General features: G+C 40.1%; 1 pseudogene; it reads left to right on the top strand.

The window, feature by feature from the left end:
- Window positions 1–1227: 1227 nt before the first annotated feature.
- LOC125357820 lies at window positions 1228–1351 on the top strand (annotated as a pseudogene).
- The last annotated feature ends 16331 nt before the right edge of the window (window positions 1352–17682 follow it).

The following is a 17682-nucleotide window of genomic DNA, read 5'->3' on the forward strand; positions in this document are numbered from 1 at the left end:
ACTTAACAGCCATTTAACTTGATCATACATAATTGAGTTTTCCAGTCTTGATATATGTAAGGACTAGAAATGCATATGCCATATTTGAGCCCAAATCTAAGTGTTACCAGTGAGCATAATATTTTTATTAAATTTTGAACACTGATTTTCCCTGCAGGAATGACTATAAAGAGGTTTGACCTTAGCTTAGTGTTTTGTTTTGGTTTTTGAATTTTCCTTCTCCTGGACTCGATACTATACTGAATCATTCGGTGAGCTCAACTTCATCTCACAAGGTGGCTCAGAGAAGAGGTCAGGAAAAATTGGTCTTTGTTTCAAGAGGCCTCAGAAAAATAAAGTATCTCTTTTAAAAATCTTTCTTTTTTTTGTATCAGTGTCTTTGATGAACAGAGCAAGCAGGAAATAAATGTTGGTTCATATAATCAGCATGCAGCTTTAAGAAGCTCCATCAAACAAAGCAATAATATATTCCATTTAAATATTAGTTCTATGTCAGATCCTGTGGGTGTGTTTTTCACGAGTGGGGCAGTATGTGTAGCAAGGGACACTTCATATCAATTAAGATGGTGATGAATCACCACTAAGTTGATATATAGATTTCTATGACTAAGCTTGATCAAAATGATTCTACAAGCAATGACTACACACAGGCAGGATGTAACACTACCAAAGCTTTTACTACAAAACCACGTATTTCGACCTTCATAGTTTGACTTTAGTGATTGGATAGGTAAAACTACTACATTTAAATGAAACTCCTAGTCCAATGTCTTACATGTGATTGAGACTATATATAAATGATTATTGATTAAATGCATGAAGAGATGAATAAATAATAAGGTGACAGAGTCAAATTTCTTTTGTGTTATATTGGTATATATTGGTATATATATATATATATTGGTTATATTCTTTCCTGGTAGAACTGGGGTTTGAACTCAGGGCCCCCACAGGCATTCTAAAACTTGTGCCATGACTCCAGTTCACATTGGCTTTTTGTTCTTTATTCTTTTTCATTTCCTGTGTTTCTCTGTTTGTTCTAGTTGTTGAGTTTGCCAGTCTCTTGATGAGGTGTTGGGTATTGGAGTTCCCAACTCACTATTTGGTTGGAGCAAGTTGGGGTGCCTCCCTATTGTGTTGGCATCATCTTCTCTCTTCCACACTGGCTTTTAAAAGTGGAGTTTCTTTTGGTCATGTTTTAATTTGAATCTGAAAGTGCAAAATTCAAGCTTTGCACAGTGGCAGTATCGTAGCCAATGAGGTTTATCCGAGGCACGATTATTGCTAATTGAAAATGCAAAATTCAAGACAAACAAAATGGAAAATCTTAGGAGCTTATCATTTCTTATAAATTAAAAAAGTTTCTCTTTTTCTGTTTCTGTCTGTCTGTCTCTCTCTGTGTCTCTGTGTGTCTCTCTCTGTCTCTCTCTCTCTCGTGTGTGTGTGTGTGTGTGTGTGTGTGTGTGTGTGTGTGTTCAGGCCAAATGTAATAAAAAATTAGAGTCAGGTGAATGTGGATAGAAGGTTACTAGCTTTCTGTCTGGTCTGGGATTGACAGAATTTTCCCGAGACATAGGGTTTTCTTTCAGTGGTAAAAAAAAACAGTCCTTGCTAAACATCAAATAGATCAACCATTCGGGAGGCATCTTTTTTCCAACAGGCTATTTACATATCTGATAAACCATAAATAGAATACCAAACTTCCAACATTTATTTTCCTTTCTCTTCACTTTTTTTTTTAAATAAGGAAATAGAAGTTCTTGCTATGTAGCCCAGGTTGGTCTGAAACTTGTGATCCTCCTTCTTCAGCCTCCTGAGTGCTGAGATTACAGGGGTACACTACCATGCCTGGCTCAAAATCCTAACTTCCTTCAAAATGATGTGAACTCCAAATGCACAGATCAGGGTTGGCCATCTTTTATCATAGAGATCTCACACAGTAACATTTGATTTAGACTTTTCAGGCCACATGGTCTGTCTGTCTCACCTTCTCATCTGTCCAGCAGAATAGGAAGGCAATCATGGACAGGAACTCATATCAACAGTGTGATGATGGTATCTCAGTCACACTTTATAAACAATGACATCTTAATTTCACATCATTTATACATCTGTAGATTTTTTTCTCTTGATTCCTCCCACCAACATCTTTTTAAAGTCAAAGGATATTCTTAGTCCACTAGCCATCCAGCACACACAGCAGCAGGTCACCTCCAGACTCACATATGTCGTGTGGTAACCTCTTCTAAGGCACAGATATTATTATGCAAAGATGATGTGGCTACAAAGCTGGGTGATGACTTATTTAGATTGCAAACAAAGGGTCCATAAAGGAAATGAAGTATGGACTTATATCAAACAAACAAAGTGACACATTCTGAAACCACTCAGCCAAATTCTACCCCACTTAACAATGACATTTTCTAAAGTACATAATGGAAATTCACTTTGAGATACCATTAGTGATGCAGATGAGGTGGTAGCATTATTCTTCAGGATGTCATGTCATTGGTGGAGGGTTGGTATAGACTATGAAATTGATAGACCTATTCCAAGTTTAACCAGCTATAAATATTTTTTCCATAAGAAAGAGTGGAGAAAGCGAAATTTGAACTTGAGAGTGACAAAAACTTTCTCAGTTTAACTCCTCAGGAAGTGAGTGGCTAGGATCACCGATGTAAAGAACCAGAATTAACTTTCTAGGAAGATAATTTCTATGAAGCTTGTTTGCAAGGATTACTCTTATGAGTTATTCTGGGTGGAAGACTATAGGTTTTGATTCACCTTTCCCAATGTTTCTGAGCAGTCCCGGAAGCCACATTTATTAGAAGCATCAGGAGACCAATAAGAGATGCTTCTACCGAGGCAGACAACTGAGAGAGCCTCACCGTTCTGCCTTCCATATCTAGGGGCAGGACTGCCTATGTTCTCTTGGTCTTTGAGTGTCCTTTGGGTCTTCATTTCAGGTCCTATATTGCTGTGGCCCTCTTGACTCTGCTATATACACAAGTTTCTCTCTTCCCTTGTTGTGGCCCATGAAGTCTTTGCTTACGGTCTCTGCCCTATTATTTTTCTCTCTTCAATCATCTTCATCTTTCCTGAATATCAAGAGATATTGCCTTCAATAGCTTCTGTGTTCAGCCCTCCAAAAGCCATGGTGACAGAAATGAACTAGGATCTAACTCCTAGGAACAAAGCAAAAAGAAAGTATAGAGAACAAAACCGAAAATAGTTTCTCTGTGAATTACCCTGCCACACACTGAAGACCGAAAAACACAGGCCTACATATATAAATTTGAAAACTAAGGTGGGCCAGCCAGGGACTGAGGTAAAGTGGTAGCAGTTGTGCCCATTCCTCTCCCCAGAGCCACACTTCAGGTTGTCACTGGAAGAAAGAACTATATTGTGACCAATTCTAATTTGAGACACAACAAAGAGCTCCAGCTAAACACGCACAGCTTAAACACAATCATTCTAAATGCATCGCCATTTTCTTGTTTCAAGTCCCTGGGTTTTATTTCTGCATTGAGCTTGTGGCTTCTTCAGATATGCAGACGCTGAGGACTGTAGTCCTTATGAGAGTCCTACATTTTTTCATTCTACTGCACAACTCTTGCTTCTTAGCCCTCAGTTCTGTGATACTGGGGAGCTGCCTCAAGTTGTACCTGACCACCATTTGCCCCAGAGGGTCAGAAGTCCTCATCTGAACTCAAATCAGAAATCTTGCTTCTATTTCTTAATCCCAGAGCAAAACTTGTTGGTTTTGAATTCACCTACTCATTAATTCTTCACTGCTTCTTAGGCCATCTGGAGGCAAAGCCTTACCTAGATTTCTGAAGGTTGCTGTGCTCCTTATAGTAATCACTCAGGTCCTGAGGTTCTGGAACTTGAGTCTGAGTCAGAATCCCTTGTAAGCTTGGGAGTTGAGCTGGATTTTTTTTTTTTTGCATATTTTCTTCCTTTCTTCCCCCCTCCCTTTGTTTTCAGTGCCAGGGATGGAACATAGAATCTCAAATATTCTAGACAAGTGTTCTATCACAGCGCACTGAGCTCCACCCCCAGTCCAAATTTCCATTTCTAATATGTTCCCAGGTGATGCTGGGACTCACAGCAAACCAGCTAACTGATGGTTAGAATAAATTCTCCTTTTCTAAAAGCTCAGCCAGCATCCGTGCTGATTCACTTTTCCAAATTCTATTTCAGTGTAGGAGGTCATCTCTAGCCCAATGAGAGTTTTTTGTTATTTTTTTTACCCCATTTTGTTTTGTTTCTATAATAGATATTTGAAGTCTTGCCTACTTTCCACATCCAAACCACTTTGTTACTACAGATGTTAATACAGAATCATGTTTTGCAGGATAATTCTTCTTCTGAACAAGAAACAGGGCTTCTTCCAAATCACCATTATTAAGCTCACCGTGGTTACAGAGTTGGTGAGCTTCATCACTATTGATATACCTCCTGTACATAGGCAGGTGTTGCACACACATGCACACACACATAGCATCAAGTCCTGGTAGGAAAGAGACTCCACATTCCCACTGGGTGATTGCAGTTTAGCAAAGGCACTATTTATAAAGTGTGAGTAGAGTTTTTGGAAATCATAAAGGATGGCAGAGGACTATGCTGTGAAGAGGTGTCCCCATACTGGAGTGCTCGGCAAAGGTAGTTGTGCCCACAGGCTCCTCTGTAAAAAGTAGTTGACTATACAACCTAGCAGGGTAAAAACTGGGGAAATGAACATTGAGGTCTCCCTCTATCCCCACTCTTGATCTTCCACTGGACCCTTCATGTGTACAATCCATAGGAAGTCAGATGGCAACTGAATATCTGATGATAGGTCATATGGTCAGCTTCCTAGGGCATAGCACAGGCTAGTGCAGTGATCTTCAGGGGCCTGCATGAGGTGTCCACTGCAACGTATACCATCTATTCTGTTACACAAGATCACTATGCTTTTCATCTGTGGGCTCTGAGGCCTTAGCACCCTCTGCTTTGTTAACATGGCAAATATAAAACAGAGTTGGGTTGCAACACCAAGATGGGTTTTCCTCCTTTAGATTAAGGGACTCAGGAGAGGAGAACACTCCCTGGAGAAGCAGGGGTTCCCCATGTGTCAGTTTCTGTTCATCCTGAAGTTTGCATGGACTTGAAGCTAGAACCCATGAACTCATGGCTTCAATGTTGACCCTCTTGCTTAGTGTTTTCTGTTCGAGGCTGGCCCTTTACCACGTGAATCCCACCTCTCTGGTTCTTTGCTAGTTAGTTGATGATAACAGTCTCAGATTTGTCTGCTTTGTCTGGCTTTTGAACCAGAGTCCTCAGATCTCCGCCTCCTGAGTAACTTGGATTATAGGAATGAGCCATGGTGCCTGCAAAGGAGCATTTGTGATCATATTCTTTGGGGTCTACAAGAAATAACAGACTGGGCATGTATTAAGGGCTTGTATCTTCTTGGTAGAAAGCACTCCCAACTTTGCCTAATCTGTTATTGTGTAACTATCTCAACACTGAGTTATTATTTTTCAAAATGATTTCACATGCATGGTTCATGGCGAGCTTGCCTTTCCCAGTGTAAATAGCAGTACTTGTGAAAGTTAGGGCATAATTACATATCAAAATAAGTTAGTTGCTGCCTGTCGATTATGTTAGCATTCTTAGATGACAGGTGTCCTATCCTACTTCTTCTGATCTAAAAGCTGCAGAGATAAGAGATACAGACTTAAAGGAGAGAGAGCTTGCACATTTCCCCCCTCAGTCATACACCCCAACACTTGACATTTACCTGCTAAACATATGGAGTACCGTTAAAAAAAGCCAAAGTGATGATTACAAAGAAGTTCCATGACAAGTGCTTCTGTCTGCCTGTGACTTCTGTGCCAGGGTTTAAGTCCAGCAAATGAGAAGGGCTAGGAAAGACTAAGCTAACACGGAAGGAAGGAGAGGGATCTGGACCAGATTCCAATGTTTATGGAGGCAGGGCTGGGAAAGAGCATGTATGGGAAGGGTGGGAGGGAGAAGGAAGGCAAGATCATGTGACTGGAGAAGTCCTAGGATTGTGATGGCTCCCCCCTTCCTGTAGGGCAGCCTCTCTTGACTGAAGCCAACTCATTGTTCTTCATGAGTGTGGGCCCAATGCTTCCCCAACTTTCTAGTTTCTCCCAAAAGGTGAGGATCTGAAACGTAATCTTATGTCCTCTGGTTTTGCAATGTTGCATTACAAAACAAAAGTCTAAGCTCAAAACAGAGTACGATTAAGATAAAAATATTATATTTAAGACAAATAAAACACCCAGTGAAATAAATTTAAGGATGTCTACCATTAAGAGTACACCTCAGGGATCTAAGAGTGAAAATGTTATCACTCCATAAAGAAAAGGGACTCTTCAAACAAACTGTCTTCAGTATGAACATACAGAACATCTTCCAGGATTAAAGTCAATTGGGACTATTTAACTAAATATTGAGCTACCACTCTTCCTAAGTATACTTTACTTAGAGAGACTTGTTCCAATCAAAACTTTTACTTACCTCCCTTTTATTTATGAATTTATAAAGAGTCCAGATACCATTTACATATTTGCTTATAATCTCTTTTCAAAATTTGGAGTGAAAAGTAACCCCTTCCACCTCTAATTTGCTGAAGCTTGTTAAGCAGAAATAGGTCTCCTCTTCATTACCACTTGCATGAACCACTTTGTTAATAATTCATCACAATGTTCCACAGCAGAGATAAAGCAGTCGCCTACATGATCATTATGTGTTCATAATGTGGGCTCGGCAGTGTCTTTAATTTCACTGCACCTGCTGTCACGGCTCCCTCCCTTCTTTCTAAAGTTTGTGTTTTCTATTCTACTTGCCTGTATAACCTCTGGCTTCACATTGCAAGCTGCCTGGGAAAGCTGTGGTTGAATTGGAAGAGCAGGTAGATACAGCCTGCTGTGACCCGATTTTATCTATCCTTCACACATCACTTTCTCTTCACAAGGCCTTCCATGTGATGGCGTTGGAGAGGTCTCTCTTCTTGGTTAGTCAGGAACCTCAGGGCTGGCTCAGCTGAACTGGGTGGGACAAGGCTGTGTTCTGAGGCAGGAGCTCCTCATTGTAAAGGAGTGCATCTGTCTCAATCTCCGATTCCCCTTTTCTAGTCCTGGGGGAAAAGTAAAAACCACACTAGGCAAATGCTTATGAATTATATCCTCAAAGCAAAGCATTCTTTATGTAAAGGCTAGACAGCACAGGTGCAGACTTTAGGAATCTGAGGAGTTTTTGTCGGTAGAACTCTCTCCACTCTCCACTCTGCCTGATGAGAACTTTTGGCTTTTATTTGATCTTCAAGGTGTTACTTTGGCTTATTGAGCAAAACAACCTTGAGTGATTATTCTGTCTGTTTTGAGGTATGGGGTTTCTAAAAATACAAGGTTAAGCTTTCACATGAATGATGTCATTGAATATAACTTGATGAACTAGGAATTATTGAGCCTAAAGTAGATTGAGGACACAATTGGTAAGGGATGGACCTAGAACTAGGATTCAAACTCCCCCACCCCGCCTTCTTTGTCAGTCATAGGGCTTGAACTCAGGGCTTAGGTGTTGTCCTTTGAGCTCTCTTTGCTCAAGGCCAGTGTTCTACCACTTTGAGCGACAGCATCACTCCCAGTATTCTGATGGTTAATTGGAGATCTCATGGACTTTCCTGTTAGAACTGGCTTTGAACTGTGATCCTTTGATCTCAGTCTCCTGCCTAGCTAACAGGTGTAAGCATTATCAGTGGTGTGTTAGGGACATAAAAGAGTTTTAAAAATTCTTGTTCATTTTCTCTTATCCTTATCCTTCTGTATTTTGTTTTGTTTTTGTTCCTTGGAGTAGAATCTATATTTCCCAGACTGGCCTTGAACTCATGATTCTCCTGTCATAGCCTGTGAGTACTGGATTGGCATATACCACTATGCCCAGCTTCCTCTTTTCTTAAGTTTATACAGTATTAAAAGGTTATGTATCAATGCATCTTTCAGTATACAGAAACTACAGTAAAATTTGCTTCTTTCTGAGGCCTGTGACTATCACGGCCACGCGGGCCTTGGAGGAAAAAAAGAGAAAGTACAGGAAGGAAGGTAGGATATTTGTGAAGGAAGAAACCAAAGAAAGAAGAGCTTATTGTGACTGAGAACCAACTCTCCCCCGAGCATTCTTCAAATGTAATTCATTGTCAGCATGAAGAGTTTGAAGAATATGTTCTCTTTTGGTGTAAGTTTCTTAGCTATTATTTTAGTATCAGCTTTATGGCATTGGTTCTTTCATATTATCAGAAGAAAGGGGGTAAGGAAGATGAAGAAATAAGATACAGAACGGAGTTCCAATGATGGAATATTGTACATCAGAGATATTGCAGGTAATTGGGAGAAGGGTGCTTCCCTGAACACGTCTCTCCTATGGTTACCCGAGAGGCTCCCCAGGGAGGCGCACTGGCTTTGGATAGAGAAGTGATCAAATTCGTCCAGTAAGGAAAGTAAACACAGCAGGTCAAACCCCCGTTGCAACAGAAATTTGAACAGAAGAGCTGCTATCTCTGGAGTGTAATAGTGAAGAGTGACTCAGGGTATAGCTCAGTGTTAGTGCTCTTGCCTACCATGCAAAAGACTCTGTGTCCCATCTACAGCACCACAGGTTAATAGAGGGAGTTAGACTCAAATCCTGACCCTCTCCTTCCCAACGGTGATTGGGCAACTCACCCTTAACTCACTTCACTAATTATAAATTGAAGATGATGTCATCTTCCTTGTCCTGAAGTGCCTAGTTGCAGGGTTGAACTGGGGCAGCATGTTATAGCATTTAGGGTAATGTCTGGCAAATACTAAGGGTTATTTTGCACATATATATATATGTATATATATACATATATGCAAATCTATTCTCACAAAAATTTTATTTATGTATATGAATGTACATATATGGATTTATGTATAAAATGAGTCCATAGTTGAACATCAATTTGAGCTATCTAGGAAGTCAGACACAAAGATACTGAGTTTCTTCATAATGTATGTGCAAAATGCTACAGAGCCAGGCATCTGGGGACACTTCTATTTACATGTGTGTGGTTCAATGTAACTTAGTTGTTTCCTTCTGTCTTTTACTGACCCATTGTGATGGTTGCATGTCATGGCAAAGCCTTCTCCAAGGCAGGCTAGTGAGGCCACACCTCAGAGGAGGGAATTAAGGAAATGCGTACATGATCAGTCTCCTCTTCACTCATTTGTTCAATGTGCTGTGTCTCTGTTTATCCTGATGTCATCACTGCTAGTCCTGAGTCAGACTAGATGGAATTCTTTAATTGGAACTTAGGTCAGGTTAATTAGGTGTAGTTCTAACTTTGAAAACACATTGTTCATAAGTCTGCTATTTAGTATCATAAGATTCCCAGGAAGAGACTAGTACTCATAAAAATGACTATGTATGTTTCACATGGTAAAAGGGGAAAAGAATAGAGTTCTAAAGACAAGCAAGCATCATAAGGTCTCATCATCCTGCATGTAGGAATTCTTTCCTTTTGACTCAGGACTCTATGAAACTTTATTTTCAGGCCCTGTTGCTGTTTTGCTGAGGTATCTTCCACTTCTATTACACCCTAGAACTTGCCAACTTATCAAGCTCTAACTAATGGGATGTAAATATTTGTGTATGACTAAGTGATACTGTGAGTTCTCAAGCATGTAATGTGATATAATCTTAAAGCATGCATAAAATATTTTCGTACCTCAGTGCTTGAACAAGATTCGTGTGACTGGGAAGGGACTAGCGTAGACAAAGAGCACAGATTAAATTCACCTGTTACCTGAGTCAGCTCCTTCATACAAAGAGACAAGTAGAAAGAGATTCAGTGTTGCTTGATCCATATAGCACCCAGGCAAGTAGTTGTGTGAGCTGGTCTCAGATTCAGACAGAGCCAAGTTCTACTTCTGGGCTGTGTGTCATTGGTGAAATCAGTGGACCCTCTGAGCTTCCATTTCTTTTCCTAAAAATGGGCTTGGTGATAGTCACCTTGAAGGGTGGTAAATACCAAGTAACTTGCAAAAGAGGGCTCAGCACCGTGCCTGGCACACAGGCTCAATCAGCACACATTGAATGGACAGCTCCCTGCACAAAGGACTCTCCCATGCCTAGTTCACCATTTCAGGCAAAAATGATTCTAGTGACAGAGATTGTAGGCACGGTTTCCAGTTGATGTGTTGATGTCTTTGGGACCAGTGAACACTGCTATTGCTTTATTTGTGCTTTTCAGTCCGTTCGAGATTATAATTTGGGTTTCCATTTCTGTGTTTAAACAAAAACAGAATCTGTTGTTTCATGGCCACTTATACTGCAAGGGCACTTCAGTGAATGAGCAAGTTGCTTCTCAAAAGTTTATTTGCCTGTAGGCTGTTTGGAATAAAACATAATATATATTTTTTCAAATTAAAAGTAAGAGTTTTCAATACAGGGTTGTGTGTGATGAGGACATCTCAGACCAGGCCCGGCCATCACAGCTTATTTAGGACAGTGTCTGAGCAAAGGAGTCACTCCACTCTGGGTCTCCTGAAGTCACCTGGCTTGAGGCTCAGAAGCGCCCCCTGTTTCCTAGTGCTCAGAGATATGTGGTTGCCTTTACTTTTGAAATCACCCAGCCTCTGTCTGACCCAGGAACCTGGACCCTGCCTTCTCTCCTACCTTTACCACCAAGCCCACAATGCTTTCTTTGGCCCCTCCCATCCCTCAGCCATTACACAGGGCTTTGGGGCTGCCTGGGAAAGCTTCGCCTGCCTCTTGTCTCCTTTCTTTCTACTTCACCAGGACATATTAACTCAGCCATGAAGAACATACCACCACCCACTTCACCCATTGCTTCATAAAGAACTTAGCCATGGCATTTGTCATTGCGCTCGGGAACAATTGGGTTGGAGTACATCTTCTCCCACCAGTCTTGGACTTTTAGCTAAAGGCTTGGGTTTGCTTTGTCTGGTTTTTGTTTGTTTTCTTCTTTTGAGTCAAGGTCTTTCCAAGGGTTTCCTTTAATTCATGATTGCTCTGCCTCTGCCTCCCAACTGTAGGAATTACAGGTATATGTTGACAAATGTAGCTTACTTAGTATTGGCTTCTGTTTATAGACCCATTGTCTAAGCTAGGTAACTAATGAATAATAATAGCACAACAATAACAACAACAACAACAATAATGAGCTTTTTAAAGTTTGAAACAGGATTTTACTTTGCAGTTAAGGCTGGACTAGAGTCATTATATACCCAGGCTGATCTAAAGTTTGTTGTTTTCCTGGCTCAGCCTTCTAAGTGCACTTGGGAAATAACGAACACTTTCAAGGTCAGGCACTGTTCTCTAAAGGCTCTATGTAGGTTTACACATCAAATTCCTCTAGAAAACTAAAAGAGGAAATCAATTACTTTACCAATGATTAAATTGAATCATGTAATATTACACAATTCACCCAAAAAACTTGTAGTCAATACATAGACTGAGATGCAATGGTCATTACCTAAGGTATAAAGCAAACAGTCTGACTCCAAAATAAAAGTCCTATGTGTGTATGTGAAACAGAATGCCCATTTATTAGGTATTAGCTGAGCATTTAAAGTAAAAAAAGAAAAGAAAAGAAAAAAAACATTGTTTACCATTTTGTTTATGGGGAGGAAGAGTAGGGAACAGTAGAAAAGGGAAAGAAGAGGAGAAAAAAGATAAGTTTGGACAGACAATTGGTTCCCGACAAAGGAAAATAACCCTGAGTAGTCACATGAGGACCTTTTACCCAGGGAAGAGGCTAAGATGAGGACTTGAGACACCCTAGAACTCTGGGCCAGTTCTTGGTCACAGTCACAGATGAGGATTGGTCCTTGCAAGAAGCAAGGAAAGATCTGGTGATTAAGGCCAAAGTCTTGGCAACCAGGAGGTAGCTGCTCCAACCATTTGGCCTGCTAAGGAAAGGTGGCCTGCTTAACTCTACCTGTGAATGGTCAGGACCTCTGATTATTCCCCATAACCTCACTTTTTCCTCTGCTTTTTCCAAGCTACTCTTCTTCAATTTTATTTTTATTTTTATCTCTGTTTCTTGGTGTCTGTCTGTCTCTCTTTTCCCTCTCTTTCTTTGCTAGTTCTGTGGCTTGAGTTCAAGGCCTCTCCCTTAGCAATTTTACTGAAGGCTGGTGTGCTTTCCCTATTCAGCCACAACTCTATTTTTGGTGATTAATTGGAGATTGATTTTTTTTTTTTTGCCTGATCTGGCTTTGAATCTCATTTCTCAGATCTCAGCCTCTTGTGTAGCTAAGATTAAGATTACAGGCATGAGCTGTAAATGAAGAAGATCCCAGCTTCTCTTCATCTTTCATGTTCAGTTTACATGGCATATCACTTTCTGGAGAGATCTGGAAGGTGAATAGTGAGTATATTAATCAAAGTAAGACACTCCTCCACTATTTCCTGAGTAGATGCCCTATTTGTTGCTTTGCTTTTCATGTTTGTCAGTTTGATCTGCCTTCAGCATGAGACTCTAATTCCTTTGAGGACAGTATGAGATGTCTCTTCACTGGATAGGTCTAGTACCTAGCTTGCAGTTGGCTCTTAAGACAAATTTGTGTTGGATCAAAGGAATCAATCAGTTACCCAGCCTTGGGAAGTGCTTTTTGATCCTCACAGAACCCTCTCACCTTCTTTTCTTCTCCTCTAGAAAATGATTGAGCAGATGGAAGAGGACTCCACATGGTCAATTCTTTTGCTCTGGTGCAATATAAAAGCAACAGGCTGGCTTGGATTTTAATCCTTACTGGCCACGGTTTAGATGTGTAATCTTTGGTCATTTTTATTTAACTCCTTGGGTTTTCATGTCTATAAAATTAGCATCATAACATGTTTTTCCCACGGTTCCAGCAAGAAGATGTAGATTGAAGTTTGAGGGAGATGATATAGATTGAATCTCTTTTATCTAAAATGCTTGAGACCAGGAATGTTTCTGGATTTGGAATATTTGCATATACATATGAAATAGCTTGGGGGTAAGACTAAAGTCTAAACCTGAAATTCCAAGTGAAGGTGATCTGAGGGTTGCAGTTTGAAGCCAGCCTGGGTAGGAATGTCTGTAAGACTCCTATATCCAGTTAAGCACTATCAAGCCTGAAAGTAGAGGTGTGGCTCAACACTAGTGCCTTGAGCAGAAAAGCTAGTGAATAGCACCCAGGCTCTGAGTTCAGGTCCTAATGCTGCCACCATAGAAAACAAACAACAACAAAAATGCACGAGATTTTATTTATGCTTCATATGTACCTTGTACACACAGCCTAAAGATAATTTTATACTATGTTTTGAGTGCACCTGTGGTTTGAATGCAGTTTAACAGGTGCAGTTAGGTTTTGGAATTTTCCCCTTGCTGCATAATGTTAGTGCTTCAAAAGTTTCAGCTCTTAGAATGTTTTGGATTTCAGATTAGGAATTTTCCACCTGTGTATACTTACGATGTGCCTACTAAAATAGGGGCTCAATATACTACCTCTGCTATTGTTCTGCTTTCTGTATTCTCTTCTGATGTATCCGAATTGAGGAATTGAGCTGCAAACCCTTTCTTTTAGGATTTTTTTTTTTTTTTTTTTGGCCAGTCCTGGGCCTTGGACTCAGGGCCTGAGCACTGTCCCTGGCTTCTTCCCGCTCAACGCTAGCACTCTGCCACTTGAGCCACAGCGCCGCTTCTGGCCGTTTTCTGTATATGTGGTGCTGGGGAATTGAACCTAGGGCCTCGTGTATCCGAGGCAGGCACTCTTGCCACTAGGCTATATCCCCAGCCCCGGATTTTTTTTAATAGTAGAAAAGAAAGAAATGTCATAAGAAAATGATGCACTTCTCAGGAAGAGAAAGGCTCCTTTTTCCTTCTTAAGTCAAAACCTCCTCTTGGTGGTGAACGTGGCATCGATTGCATAGGAAGCCCAATGGTATCTTAGATTTATTCCCATAGAGTGAGCAAATTGCTTGCACCTGAGAATGATGCGCAGAGTTTGGCCTTCCCATTGATTTATATCAGCTCTCCTATTCTAACTGTGAATGCATCATAGGGATAAACAGCATCTTCTCGGTCTTCTACATCTACTTTTTAATGCATCAATTCAGCCTCTGGTACTATAATATCAACCCCTGAAAGGCACAAATCTTTATATCTCCCAGTGGTACTTGCTTATATATTGGTAGATGTTCAATAGATTTGTTTATTATTTATTATAGTTTGTGCTAGTACTAGGGCTTGAACTCAGGGTCTCGTGCTCTTGCTTAGCTTTTTCACCCGAGGCTGGTGCTCAGCCACTTGAATGACACTGTCGCTTCTGGCCTGCATTCATTCATTCATTCATTCTTTCATTCATTCATTCATCTATCTATTTAACTGCTTAATTGGAAATAAGAGTCGTAGGGATTTTTTCTGCTATGGCTGCCTTTGACCCACCTTTCAGACCTTAAAGTAGCTAGGCATGAGCTACTAGCACCCAGCCAATGAATATTTTAAAATGATTATGTTTCAGAGCCTTCATATTTTCAAGCTATCTCATCCTAAATAAATGGATGGGCACAGGAATAAAGACAATAACATAACAGAGACATTTTTGTTATAGCTAATAATAATCTAAAAGAGTCTCAATACTCAATCTAGTGAAAATTAAAGCAGTTGATTTGCTGCAGTCATGTAATAATGCAATTTTGTTCTTCACTAAAAGAACTGAATTGTTAAGAGTAGTAAGTGTCCAATATCATAATGACTAAAAGCATCTAATGCCATTTTTAGCATAACAGTTCACTATAAGGTAAATTAGTTCTGTAATTTTCATAAAACCAGCATATTTCCTTGTACCTGTAAAGGAAACCTTTCCATCCTTACCCATCATCTCCTCATTCCAATACCTTATTGGTCAAAGGAGAACCTGGAGCTGGGAATGTGGCTTAGTGGTAGAGGGCTCACCTAGCATGCAGGAAGCCCTGGGTTCAATTCCTCAGCACCAGATAAACAGAAAAAGCTGGAAGTGACGCTGTGGCTCAAGTGGTAGAGTGCTAACCTTGATCAAAAAGAAGCCCAGGACAGTGCTCAGGCCCAGAGTTCAAGCCCCAGGACTAGCAAAAAAACCCAAAAAACAAACAAAACAAAACAAAAACCAACCCACAAATTTAAGGAAAACCAGGGATTCTTTTTACCTCATTTCCAAATTATGCTTAGAATTCAAATCAGATATACCCAGAGGCAATGCAATCTCCCAGTTCTGTAAATACAACACAGAAACACAAATAACTATTACTAAACATTTCTTCTTTGTGACCTTAATTTCTTACCAGAACAAACTCCGCCGATCACAGAAAGTTCTCAGACTTCACATTCCATCCCAGAATAATGGAGATGGAATATTTTCTTTTGTGTATGCATGTGGGGAAAATCCAACAGTATTAGTCACCAGCTGGATACAATGCCCCACAGTCCATAAATGAGTTTATAATGACAGTTATGAGCTGTCAAATTTCTTGTGAAGTGAGTTAGCTGATGAAGCAGTTGCTCAGCTGTCTTCATCAACCCCAGGAAGCTCAGATGGAGATGAGGCTGGTGGAGCTGCCTGAGTGTTGGGTTGATCCAGAAAGAAGGAACTGAGAAGAAGTAGTTAGACAAGTTGATTGTCACTTCTGGGGAAAACAGTGAGAGTGATGATGCTGGGTGGGTGGGTAAGAAAGAAATAAGGGAAACTTGGATACTTTTGTTCTTGCATTAGAATTTTCTCTTCTGGTGACAAAAAACAACTGAAAGAAAGACAAAATATGTGATCAAAAACTGTGAAGGATGGACAGTCCATGTTTCAAATCAAGGAGAAGTCTTAGAAGCAACCTGTGCAAAAGCAATGACCACTTTTATTCAACTGTGAAGCAGAATTTGGGAAATTTGATAATGGTTATAGACAAAAGTGTGCTGTTACTGAGGCTTGAACTCAGGGCCTCAGCCTCACTCTGGCTTGGCTTATCTACATAAGTACATGCAGAAAACATCAATACACTGGAAGATCTATGTAATTCACTGGAATCTGGAGCCACTATTCAGTTCTCTCCCTCTCTGCCTCCTACATCTTGTGACCATCACACTCTATTGACTTGGCCTCCAGAGATTTCTTCTCTTCATACAACTTGTTCTTAGCTCAGGCTGCCCTCCTCTCAGCTTTGTTCCCAAGAATCCTCTTTTATAGTAGGAAAAAAAGTTGTTTCCTCCATTCCTAAGTGATTCCCTCATCTGCCAAACATTTGTTTATGGCCTAATGAATCAGGCACTATAACAGGAGGTAGGAATATATGAATAAGGAAGGCCTCTGCTTCACAACAGTGCTCATTGTATATTGGAAGAGAGATACATAAAACATGCTTGCAAAATTATGTATGAGTCTGGGTTAAAAATGTACCCAGGAAATTATGGGTGTGTGGCACCAACAAGACCAGGAGAGAGGTGTACCTGAATTTCCAGACAGTCTTCCTCTGTGAGAGAATGATTGATGTTTACTGTATAAAGGCAAACAAGGGTTGGCGGGGTCATTCCGGAATGAGCTGGAATGAGCAAAGAATAGAGGTGTCAAGATGTTGTGGGTGGTAATTGATAGGAACAGGGTAGGGATTCTTAAAGCAATCTAGAGAGATTGAAGCACAAAGTGAGCTAGTATATAGAGAGGAACAGTGATCTATAGATGCCAGAGTAGGGACAATCATTCTGTTCTCTGTATCATTGCTGTCCAATAGAAACATAATGCAATCTACAGTAGAATTTTAAAATTTCACATAAACTCATTAAAAGAGAAAGTGGATGATGTTCTAATCCCGGAACTCAAGAGGGTAGAAAGAAGATTTGAATTTGAAGGCAGTCTATGCCACATACCAAGACTCTATATGCTTCCCACAAAAGAAAAAGAAAGCAGATTTTTTTTTTCATAATACATATATTTAGCTTAATATATAAAGTAATCGTATTTCAATATAGAGTCTCAGGACCTTTGTTGCTTAGGCTGGTCTCAAACCAACATCCTCCAAATTTCAGTCTCTTAAGTAGCTAGGATTTCAAGCATAAGGCACTTGAGCCTGGCTAATATGAATTTAACTCAAGGCCTAACAGTCACTCAGCTAGCTTGCTCAGCTGGTGCTATACCACCCGAGCCAAACATCTCTAAAAGCATGATTTTTTTTTTTTTTTGCCAATCCTAGGGCTTGGACTCAGGGCCTGGTCACTATCCCTGAGCTTCTTTTGCTCAAGGCTAGCACTCTACCACTTGAGTCACAGCACCACTTCTGGCTTTTTCTGTTTATGCAGTACTGGAAAATCAAACCCAGGGCTTCATGCATGCTAGGCAAGCACTCTACTATTAAGTCACATTCCTAGCCCCAGCAGGATTTTTTAAAATAGCAAAGTAAGTTTTTTTGGTCGAATATCTAAATCACAGTAGAAGGAATTAAGTTTTATGTACATTTAAAGTATATTTTTATTTTGAATTGTTTAAAATAACCTATTAAAATAAAAAGCAAACCAGAGACTAGAATCAAACTATATGTATTTAAATGAAAAACACATGAATTTAAATTAAAAACTCAACTGTGTTGAGATTTTTTTAAAAATTGTAATAAAATTATATTGCATATTTATAAAAGCCCAAC

The sequence above is a fragment of the Perognathus longimembris genome, chromosome 9 (genome assembly GCF_023159225.1).
Source record: "Perognathus longimembris pacificus isolate PPM17 chromosome 9, ASM2315922v1, whole genome shotgun sequence".
NCBI lineage: Eukaryota > Metazoa > Chordata > Mammalia > Rodentia > Heteromyidae > Perognathus > Perognathus longimembris.